Source organism: Corvus hawaiiensis, chromosome 2 (genome assembly GCF_020740725.1).
Source record: "Corvus hawaiiensis isolate bCorHaw1 chromosome 2, bCorHaw1.pri.cur, whole genome shotgun sequence".
NCBI classification, from domain to species: Eukaryota; Metazoa; Chordata; class Aves; order Passeriformes; family Corvidae; genus Corvus; species Corvus hawaiiensis.
The window spans coordinates 89,257,942-89,270,573 of NC_063214.1; the positions used below are offsets into that span (position 1 = coordinate 89,257,942).

At 40.2% G+C, this 12,632-nt stretch overlaps 1 protein-coding gene across 3 annotated transcripts in view; it reads right to left on the reverse strand.

Annotated features, from left to right (window-relative positions):
* JADE3 (jade family PHD finger 3) overlaps positions 1 to 12,632 on the reverse strand; it is a 65,816-nt gene that overhangs the window by 36,470 nt on the left and 16,714 nt on the right. Inside the window, exon 2 of one of the 3 annotated variants that reach the window (XM_048324534.1) lies at positions 12,021 to 12,073. The exons of 1 other annotated variant lie outside the window; for it this stretch is intronic. The gene's annotated coding sequence lies outside the window, so the exon portion shown is untranslated. Of the gene's footprint in view, positions 1 to 4,923; positions 4,943 to 12,020; positions 12,074 to 12,632 lie in introns of those variants that run through there. One more of the 3 variants, XM_048324543.1, reaches the window with a different exon arrangement.

Genomic DNA, 12,632 nt, shown 5'->3' on the forward strand with positions numbered 1-12,632 from the left:
ATGCTGAACTTCTTGTTTGAATAGACTTAAAGTTTTTTAAGATTTAAACTTTCTAGTAGTTCCAACGTACAAGCTAAGAAAACCAGGGAGAGAGTAAAGCAACTCAAGACTGAAATGTTGGTGAAGAGCTGAAGAGATGTGGCTCCACCCCCCTCAAAATGCCTGGAGAAAATCCTTATTTCTCAGTCACTGGATCATGGTTCTCATTACCTTAGAAAGTAAGCAGGGGTGCTTTGGCTATGGACTTGAAGAGTACACAGGCCATATAGGCAAACACAGATTACCTCAAAAATTATCATCTTTTTCTTTTCTTTTTTTTTTTTTTTTCATCACAGAGGGACTAACAGCTTATCAATCACTTGTACGACAACATATACAAATTCTAAAGATGCCCACCTTCAGGGATCTTCTAAATAAAAACCAAAATACAGAAGCAACATTAAGAAATCATCATGTCACAAGACAAAAGATGTTCAACTCTCCAGGCAATTACTGCAATGAAACATTTGCTGGCATCATTTTTAATATGAATTACTACAGTTATTCCTAAACTTGAACCATATTCCACACCTGTTGCACTTCTGATTTGCCAAACCATGGCTGCACATTTATGCCCAATCTGCTTGAAACAGCTTAAGACCTGAACTGCAACTTTAAAAAAGAGAAATCAGCCTCATTCCCTGCTGTCACCTTAACGACTGAACACAGGTCAAGATGCCCTGAACACTTCTGTGTGTTTAAGCAGAAAACCACCCAAGGAAAACCTCAGCCACAGACAGCAACATTGCGCTTGCCAGCTTTCCCTGGCTTCCAGAAGGCTACTGTACATGTCGGGAAATTTTGTCCTGGAGACAGAACCAATGCTTGTATCCAACACATCACTGCACTTTCAAGGAAAGCCAAGAAAAAGCCACCCTGCACTCACCTGGCTGAAATTAAAACATGGATCTCAGGCTAAGAGGAATCAACACCTCAGCCAGCATGTGCAAGAATCTTAAGACGGTAACACTGGTATTTCCATAAATCTAAGGGATATGTAGGTAATGAATCATTTCTAAGTTTCATTTGATCCATTTTGCTTATTCACAAGTATCTGCACTGATAAAGTGAACAAGAAGCAGCCATTTGCCTCTACCACCATTCCCTCCTGACCCTGAGGAAAATCAGTGTTGCACTGACTTAAGGCACTTCCCACTTTTGAAAAGCTACTTACCATGGATTATTCAAAAAAATCACTCAAGCAGCACATGTAAGTAGCAGACAGGTAACAAAATTTCAGAGCCTTATCCAAAACAAAAACCCATTTCAAATACCTGCAGAAACAAGACAAACAAATATTTTTTCATTTTCAATTTGCATCAGAGTAAACAACTACATTTACCAAATAAACTATTACATTTAGCCTCTTTTTTTAATACATTCCTCTGGATAGTTCATTGGTAACAGCAGACACAAGGATGAGGTATCACAGAGTCTGAATTTGTACAGCAGATCAGGCAAGACATCAGTGACAAGCACACAAAATGAATCCTTAGAGCCAGCCAAGATTTCTGAACAAAACAGTATCTCCAAAGAGTAGCAGTTCTTCCTGGCTTCAGTTTGTTGCAGACAAAGGTTAAACATATCCATATGCTACTCAGTACCTGTTAGGACCTATAGAGATGGAAAAAACAGAACCAGAAAATTCAAGGAACTGCAAAGCAAATATATCCTAGACCTGCAATATTTTACTTCTTCACATCTTAAAATAGCCTGACAAAAATGGAATTGGCCACAACACTATGGAAATTTTCAAGTGGGACAAAAAGTAACCTACTTTATTTTATTAAAAAGAAAAACAGCATCTATGTATGAAAACCAAGTGACAAGCTACATGCAAATTTCAGATGAAAATTCTGTACTTACATTTTTACAATATGGCTTGTCTACAAAAAAAAAAGGCAGAGGCAGTAGGTAGCAATTTCCAAGTCTCCAAAATGTGGTTTATGTAACTGTTAAATTTAGATTAGGAAGCAAATTATCTTGAAAGGTCTCCAGGAAATGTAGTACAGTAAAACCACTTAAATAGGTCAGATTTCATAGTCAACTGCCAGGGAAATTACGAAATATGAATAGAGTTAATACAACCTTTCAAATAACTAGAGGAAGAGAGATCACTCGTGTTTGGGTTTTTTATTATTATTTTTTAATATCCTATCCAATCTCACAAAAAGGCTATATAAACTGGAAAAAATACTCACTTAGAACCTGCTTTAGCAGTATTTGCTACACTGAAAAGGTTTGAGACGTTAAACAATTCACAGAAGAGGATGTTCAGCAAACAAAGTAACAACATTAACAATTCTGTGATTGCTTTTTTATTTCACTCTAACTACAAAATTCTTTAAAATTCATAGTGTACTCCTAGTCTACTCAAGAAGCCCACAATAGAGTGACCATGTCTATCCCGGTCTCCCCTAACTCCCAAAATAAAATAATGTATTATTTTCTGAAGACTGTTCAGGGCCTACCAGAAAATAAAATTTTTCTTGCTACTATTTCATACTAAGTCTTGATTAACATAATGATCTGTAATTCAACAAAGGAGGAATGCACCAATTTTTAGAAGCAGCAATACCAGCAACAGACAATGCCTTTGTCATTAGGCAATAAATAATTGTAGCAAGCAAGGAAGTGCACATTACAGAAATCTGGCTAATAACATGGGTCTATATGAAATGCAGTAGCAACAAGACATAGTCTCAAGCTCTGTCTTCCTTGTATGTTACCTCTTAATAGAAAGCAATTTGGCAGCTGCCTCAAAGCTACTGTAGGTTTAAAAATGAGAAGAAAAAAATAAGTCCAAAATATCATATTCCAACATGACTTATCTCCTGAAATTGTTAAATTCTGGACTGAAGTCATCTGATAGATCATAAAACTAGGATGAAGAAACCCCAAATATAATCACCCACACACACATTCATTTGTGGATTATGGGCCAAAAGGGAACCCTGACATCATTTCATGTGCCCTTCTACCATGATGTTCCATCATTCAGTCTAGTGCAAAGTACTTAATGACCATCACTTTGCCTTCCAAGTATAAAAAGAGGGTAAGTGATGCTACTTCACATTTATAACATGCTTTGATGTCACTATAAAATACAGCACACCCCAAGCACCTTTCCTACCTTGAAAACAGAAGTACAGTTTTAATTTCTGGTACCACATCCATGCACTGACCCACTGCAAGGGTAGGGGAGCAGATTTACACCAGAGGCCTTCTAAATTGCCTCACACTAAGCAGCTTGTTAAAAATCAGCAATCCTCAGAAGAACAAGTCAACACGTGCAGTGCCACCATTACCTCTACAGAAACTCTCCAAGAGGCTACGAAGAAATTAAACTGCACTGTCTTCCCAGTGCTTTCCTGACACCCAGCAGTAACTGAGCAGCCTTATTTTCATCTTTGAGGCAAGCTACACATGTTGGCCTGTACACAGAGGAGCCAAGTGGGTCAGGCTGACATGGAAATATTTCTGTCCATTAAACACGCAGTTTTAGCATTAGTATCCTGAAGACGATACTGATCTGGGCAGTCAATTAAAACAAAAATAAACAACATCAGACTGTCTTTAATTCAAGCAAATACACCACTGTGTATGAGGTTCTGAGCTACTCTCTGCTTCAGTCCTCATTATCAATTTTCTACTCCTGAACACAACACTAGTTTTATACCAGCTGTTTATCAACAGGACTATCATTTTCCTAAAACAGCAGCAGAGATTTGGACACACAAAATTATTTCCTTCAAAACACCATGTTGCACTTGAATGGAAGTCTGCTTTTAATACAAAATAAAAAAAGGAAGAAAAAAATCACTTCCTGCCCTAGAACCACAACCAGTCTGGTGCTGCCTGGCATTGCCACGCTTACACGCCTGAAGTGTGTTCTGCCCGGCTGCACCCTGGTGAACACTCCTCACACACACCTCCCAGCTCCTCTCACCCTCCCCTGGCATCACTCCCAGGCAGAGAAAAGGCTAAAATGAGGGTACATCCCTCAGGAAAGGGAGTCATGGCCCTCAGCAGTGTACTGTGCCTGCCCACCCCAGCCAGGTTCATCCTGCTGCTGTAGGTCCCCCCTCTGGGAGAGCAACAAAGTCCCCAGCATGATGAAACGAGGAACAAGTTCCCAACAGCAAGTCACAGTGATATCGAACACACAAGCACCACCACCTGCTGAGGTGGCCAGCAGGACATTGTCAACAGAGGGAAGCCACAACAGCTCTCACTTCCTCAGGTCAGCAGCACACAAACTGTCTCTTGTCAGGCTGTTGGAAACAACACAGCAGCTAATTGATCCCTGAAGGAAGCACCCAAGAGGCAGGACCAGTTCACATACGGCCCTCTAACCACACCTGCACTAAGTGCCATGGAAAGCAACAACCCCAGTTACTCCTGCTCAGGAAGCTCATTTGCTCAGAAGAGCCCTCAGCTGGGGAGATGCAGTTATTGATCATGTGCTGCCTGTCTTACAGGGCTTCCTTGGAAGAAAATTCATACCTGATTTAACACTAAGACATTCAAGAACCAAGGGACAAAAGAAGAAAAGAAAACCCCACAAGCCCACTTATTAAATGAAGCTAAGGACAACGTCTGCTTTGAAGAAAGACTGATACAGATGCACTGCTACTAAAAATGGACCAGTACAGGTCATCACACCCTGTGCTAAGCCAGGCAAACAAGGGGCTGACTGCCCAGGGGGTTCGACACCTAAAGACAGCCACGTGCCTTTTATCTGCAAGGAGACTGCAGTCACGGGCACGCCAAGCACTGGCGAGAAATAGGAGCAGCACACACTTCACCGATATGACTGAGCAGAAAAACCTCTGAGCGCATAGCTGGGCTTTCTATTTTAAGAACTGGTATGATACACGTTACCTTGGCTCTAAGTGTTTTTCAGTCTTCACTGTATCTACCCTCATGATAAGCTCATATTAAGCAAGCACTGAAAGCCCTGACATTTCAGAGCTGCAGCGCAGAGCAGCCATACATCACTCCGGGAGCCTCCAGCACCAGCAGGCAGCTGCATCCAGGTCTCTCAAGCGCATATTCTGCAACCTTGCCACTCACTGCCCTTCCTGCTGATGCACATGCGGAAACAAACAGAAGAAAAATCAGAAAAATCCCTGTGATGCACTAAGTCACTAAGTATTGTCCTGCTGTTGCACAGTGATGAAACTGCAGGGAGGGGGAAGATGAGGAGAAAAGAAAACCCCACAGAAGTGTCGCTACTTACGTGAAAATTAAGCAATAACCAGTATTAGACTAGTTCAAGTGAAGCCCACTTTGCCCCATGTGCCTGATGCTGCCAGCAGTTGCCCACTTGCATCTTTCTCTGTTCTTCAGCTGTACTAATGCATGCTTTCATGACAAAATACAGGTGCAGGAACTAGTACTGCAGCTAGGATCACAAGCAGGAAATATTATCAAAGAAGAAAGGATCTAGAAATGTATGCACTATTTGGGATTATGAAAAACAACTCTTCTATTAATAGCATAGGCAAAAGTCCTCATATGCTACAAAACACTTGCTTAAAATAGTAATTTAATTTTTTGGTACTCCCTAATAAATATATTAAAGTAGGTTTCACTGTTCTTGCTTTGTTCTTTCCAAATCTCAAATAAAAGAATCAACAGCGACCTGCATTAAATATTTTATCTGTTTTGACTCATTTTTTTCTTGCTTATAATGCTTTGAAGAGGCTAACCATTTCACTGCAAAATTTTTTATCACCAACAAAACTTGAGGGATTGTAAAAGGCGGAAAACATCAATATGCATTTTTATACTCTACTCAAAGAAAGTAAGAACACAAATATTTTCCTACAGAAAACATTAAGTTGATAATTTCTTTCCTTATCTGACAAGAAATGGTTGTCATTTACAAGTTGAAATAAACAATCTGGACACTGAAGTTTTCTTCAAGTAAGAAGAGTGCACTGGGGGGACCACTGGATAGGAGAAATTAAAGGGAATGTACTGTCACAGCCAGAACTCTAAAAAGTATTTGGAATATTTCAAATCTCTGGTTGAATTCTACTACATTTTCTAGCATTTCACACAACACGTATATATGCAATTGCACGATTATTTTGGTTCTCTGTATCAAAACACCCTGACACTGAGGCCAAACCGGAACACATCACAGCAGGAGAAAACATTTACTATAAAGTTCCTTAAAATAATTTTTAGTTTAAAAAACCTTTTGAGGAGACAAAATATCTGTCTTAATAACTAAGGAATTAAAATTAACTTTAATGTCTGGTCAATTAAACTAAAATTATGTACTACAATTCGTAATATACAACGCATCAAAGGACACAGAGGGTCTTTTAGCCAAAGAGATTTAAAATAGATTTATAAAAATAAATGCCATTCCAGGTTTCTCTATATCATCAAATTGAGGTGGGGAAAAAAACATTATGAAAGAGATAGCGTGGTCAACTGACGTTTGTCCATTTTATGTACAAAGTAGAGTCAAAGAAAAGAATTTTTCTCTGTCATAACATGAGGTGCAGCAATACTAAATAAATAACAGACTTGTCCACTGGGGCTGACGCTACCCTGAAAAGAGGAAAGGATGATTGTATTTTCCCAAGGTTTCAAAAATACCACATCTTGTTTGGGAAAGCAGTCAAGAGATGCATCCTGAAAACCACATAAGGTTCAATTTCTCATCAAATGGCCGAGTTGAAGCCAAAGTACTTTTATATTTTTTAATGAGGGACACACTTATCAGGACTGACTATTAACATTCCTCTAAATTCCTCCTTCCTCTTCTGTCCTGTGGAAATAAACAGGATTTAAATAAGTAAGACTAGACCATCATCATTCTACAGTTCCTAATAGAAAGCATGTCCTTCTCAAACTGTGCTGAAGCTGAGCTGACAGAGGTGGCATTTTTGGCCCAGGAGGAAAGGTGTCAACCCACAGGGTGGGTCACAAAGAACACTGGGACATGAACAGGTGGACACAAAGTAGAGTGTTCTCACCCTTGTTTCCATTCCCTGAGGATAAGGAACTATCACAGCTGACCTTCCAAAGCTGCCAAGGTGTGAGGTAATGAGTCTGCTTCCAAAGCAAGTCTCTTGTCCACTCTGCACTCCTGTACTCAGAAGAATGGAAATGCCTACAAGCCATGGAAGTAGAGATGTGTTTCACGACATGTTTATTCATATGGTAAGAGCTACAAGATGCTGCAGCTGCTGCAATTTAATCCCATGCTGTCAAGAGGAGTAATAAAATATCTGCTGAGAAACAGAGAGAAAAAAGAGGTTCCAACTGAAAGTTCAACTATGAAACTAAACAAAACAAACAAAACCACCTTTATAGCAGCATCACTCTTAAGACTCCATGATGCAATGCAAAACCTGCAGTTGATATGTTTTGTACATGCAACTCCACCTGGTCAGGGACTTTTTCATAGGCCTGTAAAGAAGCTGCCTTCTCTGCAGGCTCTTACCTCGCCCAGCTTCAGGACGTGGGGCAGGCTGTAGCCATACCAGTTACCAGGGGCTCTGCAAAGGAGAGAAGGCACAACCAAGCCTGCGTTTGGAGTGGGGCAGAATAAAGCCACCCCAGACTCTGGCCATCCACCTCCCCAGCTCTGCAACACCAGAAGTGACTGGCTGTTCACACAGAAGCTGCGATCTGCGAGCAGATCACAGATCAGGCATGTGCAGCTGCTCCCTCAGACATCCCTGCCAGTGAGGCAGAGTGCTGTTGCCTATCCCAATGCCAACTATGATTTCCCGTTAGTACATACGCCGCCACAGCACCTGTGAGACACTTCTAGAAGGTCTGAAGAAGATGAAAACACACACACTAATTGAATGTCTTTAAAAATAAGGTACTTGGGCATTCCCAAATCACCTGTAGCAAACTACTGTAGGAGGAGAACAGCACAGAGAGCTGCAAGAGAGACATCCTTCTGGGAAGGCCTAAGAGCAGCAGCAACAAGCACCAACACAAGCCTGTCTGGTTTCATTTGCTACACCCACTCAGCCACACAGAGAAAGCTTTATGGATGAACAACATTAGTGGATCCCTCTTTCAGGCTAAGTACAAGAAAGTATGTAGTGGGTTGGGTTTGTAACCGGGCAGAAACACCAATTTAGTGTAGTGGTTTGGTCCAAAATACTCATTACTGTTTATCTTCTGTGAGATAAGAATTAGGAGAAATGCAAAGCAGGCACCAAACTTGAAAGAATATAAAGAAGTTTATTAACAGACCTAAAAGAAGAAAAGAAATTATACCACACCTTCAGAACTCTTCTCCTCCCCCCACTTTCCTCCCTTCTCCCACTGACAGTGTAAAAAGACAACCCTTGAGATGTTCAGTCTGTTTACCACTTCCATAATAACTTTGTTTAGTCCATTTAGGGAGAGGAGTCTCTCTTGCCCAGGCTATGAACACATTATCACAACGAGACAGCCGCCCACTTCCAAATAACTTTGTTCAGTCCATTCAGGAAGAGGAGTCTCTCTGCTCGCATGTGAGTCCCTTCCCCTGACTTGCAGCTTTTCCTGCAACTGCTTTCGAGGGTCCACTCTTGAAGTTTTTGGGGTACAATTTTGAGGTTGAGCCGTTCAGAAACAAAAGTTTTCTTCACCCATCTCTGGGAGCATTTCATCTCTAAGAACAGAGGCCCTCCTCCTTCCCTGGGAGCAAAGGGTCTTCTTCATCTTCATCTTTAGGACTATCTCTGGGAGTATTTCTAGGAACTGAGGTTTCTCCTTTCCCATTTGGAGCAAAAGTCCTCATTGCTTCCATCTCTCCCTGGCCAAACTTCTCATGAAATTACAGCTGCGTCAGCATCTGCCTATCTCAGCGCAGGTGCTTCTGCTTACGAGTTGAACACTCCACCCCCCATATCTTCATGGAATTACAATGGGATACTCTTGATATATCATAGCTTCACAACAGAATTTCAGCTTTAAGCATCTCCTCTTTCTCCTTCCTCAGGTTTTCAGCTCTTCACAGCACTAAAAGGGTTAATCTCACCTAGGCCTTGCAGCTGGAATGTGGCTTATGGCAGTGGAGGGGGGGGTGGCTGGGGGGAGGGGGTTCCATGTGTGGAACAGGTCCATCGACTCCAGGATGGCCATGGCCCGCACGGGCCCGAAGCCACCTGTGCCAGCGCCGGAAATGAGAGAGAGAAAGTCTGCCTCAGGGTTTCTATTCTTAAGTGTGGATCACAGAGGTGGTCACAACTTTAAGCGGCTTAAAGAATTGTCCATATTCAAACTGGCCACTGATAGGTTCTATCAAGTCCCAGAGGAAGCTGTAAGCACCCCTTAGCAAGGACATCCCTTCTGGGACTATGCTTGCTAACCTATGACACAGTATCTTCTAGCTCCCCTCAACACCACTGGAGAAGTATTTGCAGAATGTGAAACCCCAACTCCAGAATAAAGTTTGCCATGGCTTTAGGGTAAGAAATGAAACAGACTGAGACTATCTGTGAAAGGAGGATGCAGAAGAGGGGAGATCTGTTTTAAGTGGCAAAGAGAAGCAACAGGATGAAGAGACTACTCACTGCTTCTCATAGCCCAGAAAGCAAGGGACACAAAAAGTTACAGAAGAAACTTCAAGGGAAAGTAATTAAGTGAAGAAAAAAAAAAAGTCATTATGTACAAAATGACTTTGAGAAACTCCATGCTATAGGATATCGTAGAGGTTGAAAAGCAAAGAGATTAAAGAAAATTAGGCATAATGGATAACAAGGGCTATTAAACACAATGTCATGTCAATCTGCTGGAAGTCCCAAAACCAAAATTTTACAAGAAACAGAGTCAATAGAATTTTATAATGCTTCCTTTCCCTAGGTGTCCACTGCTGATCATTACTGGAGAAAGCAACTGGCCTAATTCAGTAAGGGAAATAATCCGAAACCAGACATACTCATAACTCATAATTCCTCTCTGTGCTATGGATTTCATTGTTTTTTAATAGATCACTTCCTAACCTGACCTCTGTGGACTACAGATCAGATGGGTGTCTGTAGGGCCATGATAAATATCGAAATGAGAATTTTTATTAGATGAGATTTTGATTATGATGAGCACAACCAGCAGAGATTCTAACACTTGACATACTGTTGCCCTTAAAGTTTGTTGATTGCTGTTCATGGAACCATTCTGGTCAAAATTATTAAGTAAAAAATTAGATCATTCCCAGTGTAATTGAGTTGTTGATTTTTATTTTTTTTTTTAAGGAGAAATCAAATAAACAATTGTACAAATATAGCCTAGATGCATATTAGGGCTCTATCCACTCAGGATTTTCTTTTGGGTTCTCTTCTATCCTGCAGATATTCAATCCCTTTAATAACTATCCTTCCAATTCCACGTCTGAAGTTTAAGAATCCACTACACTTTCATTTTCTTACGGCTTTCCAAATCTGGATAACTAACAGGGTTCTCGTATGATTCTTACAGGTTTATTATCTCAAACCTTTCCAAGATACACATTTGAAGTTATTCTGTCTTTCTCCTCCCTCATAGGGAAATAACCCAAAACCTCCAGCCAGCACTGTACTGCTGCACACTTGAATTCTACAAGCTAAACGCTTAAAAACTTACTTAAACTACTTAGAAAAACGTAACCACGCTTAAACTTTTGCCTGTAAAGCCCAAACATGATAGTGATCCATCTCATCTGAGCCATTAATTTCATTGGTGAAATCTGTCTGAGGTCATCTCTTCCAACTGCAATGGCAAAGCACAATGCATCGTAGCCCTGCTAACAGTACAGAATCAAGTGGGAGGAGAGGCTGATGCTGGTTTTGTGTAGAAAAGAATTGCTACGCCCTGACCCCCTGAAGACAAAGCGATGGTGCAAGAGTAGTCAAGGCCAAAGCTCTATTTGCAGAAAATCAATGGGTTATGCACAATAGCAGCTGCAGTCAGATGTTCACAGCTCAGCTGGAGTCTGTAGATCTGGTCTCTAAATTCAGACTATTTGACGTTGAAAACTAGAAAAAAACCAAAAAAAAACCAGTCCTCCCCTCCCCCCCCCCTTTTTTAAAAATTTAAACAGTCAAAGCAGAAGCAACCTTTGAACTAAAATTCTTGAAATTGAGATGAGTGAATCCCTTCTCTTTGGCACTCCTTATGATCTTTGGTAGCCAGCCAAATGGCTCAGCTTAGCTTCACTTTCCACATCAGTCCAAAAGTTGAATAAGTAATAAAACTTGCATGAGGAGAGGGCTTTATAATCACATTAGAGACATGCAGGGGAGACCGGCTACCTCGGTTCACCGGACAGCTTGAACAAGGCTTCATAATGAGGGACAGGTGTTGGCACCAATTAGGAACACTCAGCTCACTGCTGACATTGGCCCCTCAAAGCAATGACTGCACTTTAATCCTCTAAAGCCACATAAAAGAAAAGCAGAGAGTGGGCAGACAAAAAAAAAAATCTATAAATGCCTCTGCAGAGGATTGAAATATTTTTGCTTACTTAAGGGAATAAAATAGAAGTGTCACAAAGCTGCAGGAAGTTCACTATGAAGTATCTTGAGTATATCAAGAATCTAAATCTTCTGCAAGCAGAGTATTTAATTTTAGGAAGGGTATCACCGTGTATAGTATGCATTCATCACAACTATCAGAATTCATATCCAGAAAAGAAGCACAGAATAAAAATGGGTTGAAGGAGCACGTGTAAATATTGAGGTAAGATAAAATTATTCCATCTATGCTTACCAGCATTTCAAGCATTATGGGATACATAAAATAGATTTTAACTGAGATTATTAAGGAGTTCTGCAGGCTGAAACGTTACTGGTAACAGCTTCTTTTATGACTTCCTCCTCTTTAAAAGACTTTATATTCCTTTAAAAATTCAGAAAGCTTTCATTTAAAAGGTGACATCTGAAAGTTGAAGGTATATAGATTCAATTTACACATTGTAAATACCAACACACACATTTATTTATTTATTTTTAAGTATCAGTTCCTCCTTCACTTACATGCCAGGTCATGAGGTAGATGTTTTCGCTTCAGCTGATGACATCACAAGCTCCTAAAAAAATGAAAGGAGTGCTATTTAGGTAGTAGGAGTGACATCAGGCATTTCATGTTTGAGCTACAATTTAATTTTTGGCAAGTAAGTGAAGGGTGTATTTTATTTTTATTGCAACTCTCCCAACCAAGGGATATATCCAGAGTATAAAGCCTTAAATTCCACAATTCTCATTTAATATCTGTAAAAATGAAATGTATCAGCTATATGTGCACATACTAGGATATAAATGCAGTAAGCATTACAACTAAAAACAAATTTATAAGAATATTCTCAAAATTGATTTTGCCATCCCTCTTAACATGAATGGAAACCAACTTTACCAATACCAACAAAATGAAATTTTAATTAGTATTTTCTCTATCCTGCTTTGGGAATAAAAACACTTCAACAAACACATTCAGATAGATGCATGCTTATTCATCTGGCTTAAGGTGTTGATTTCTCTTTATACACTGATGCTTTCTTCATTCAAGAGGGTCTTCTATGAACCATGCATGCTTATAAATTCATAGGAGGGCAAACAAAATAAGCATAGAGAGAAAGCTCCATGTGGCTC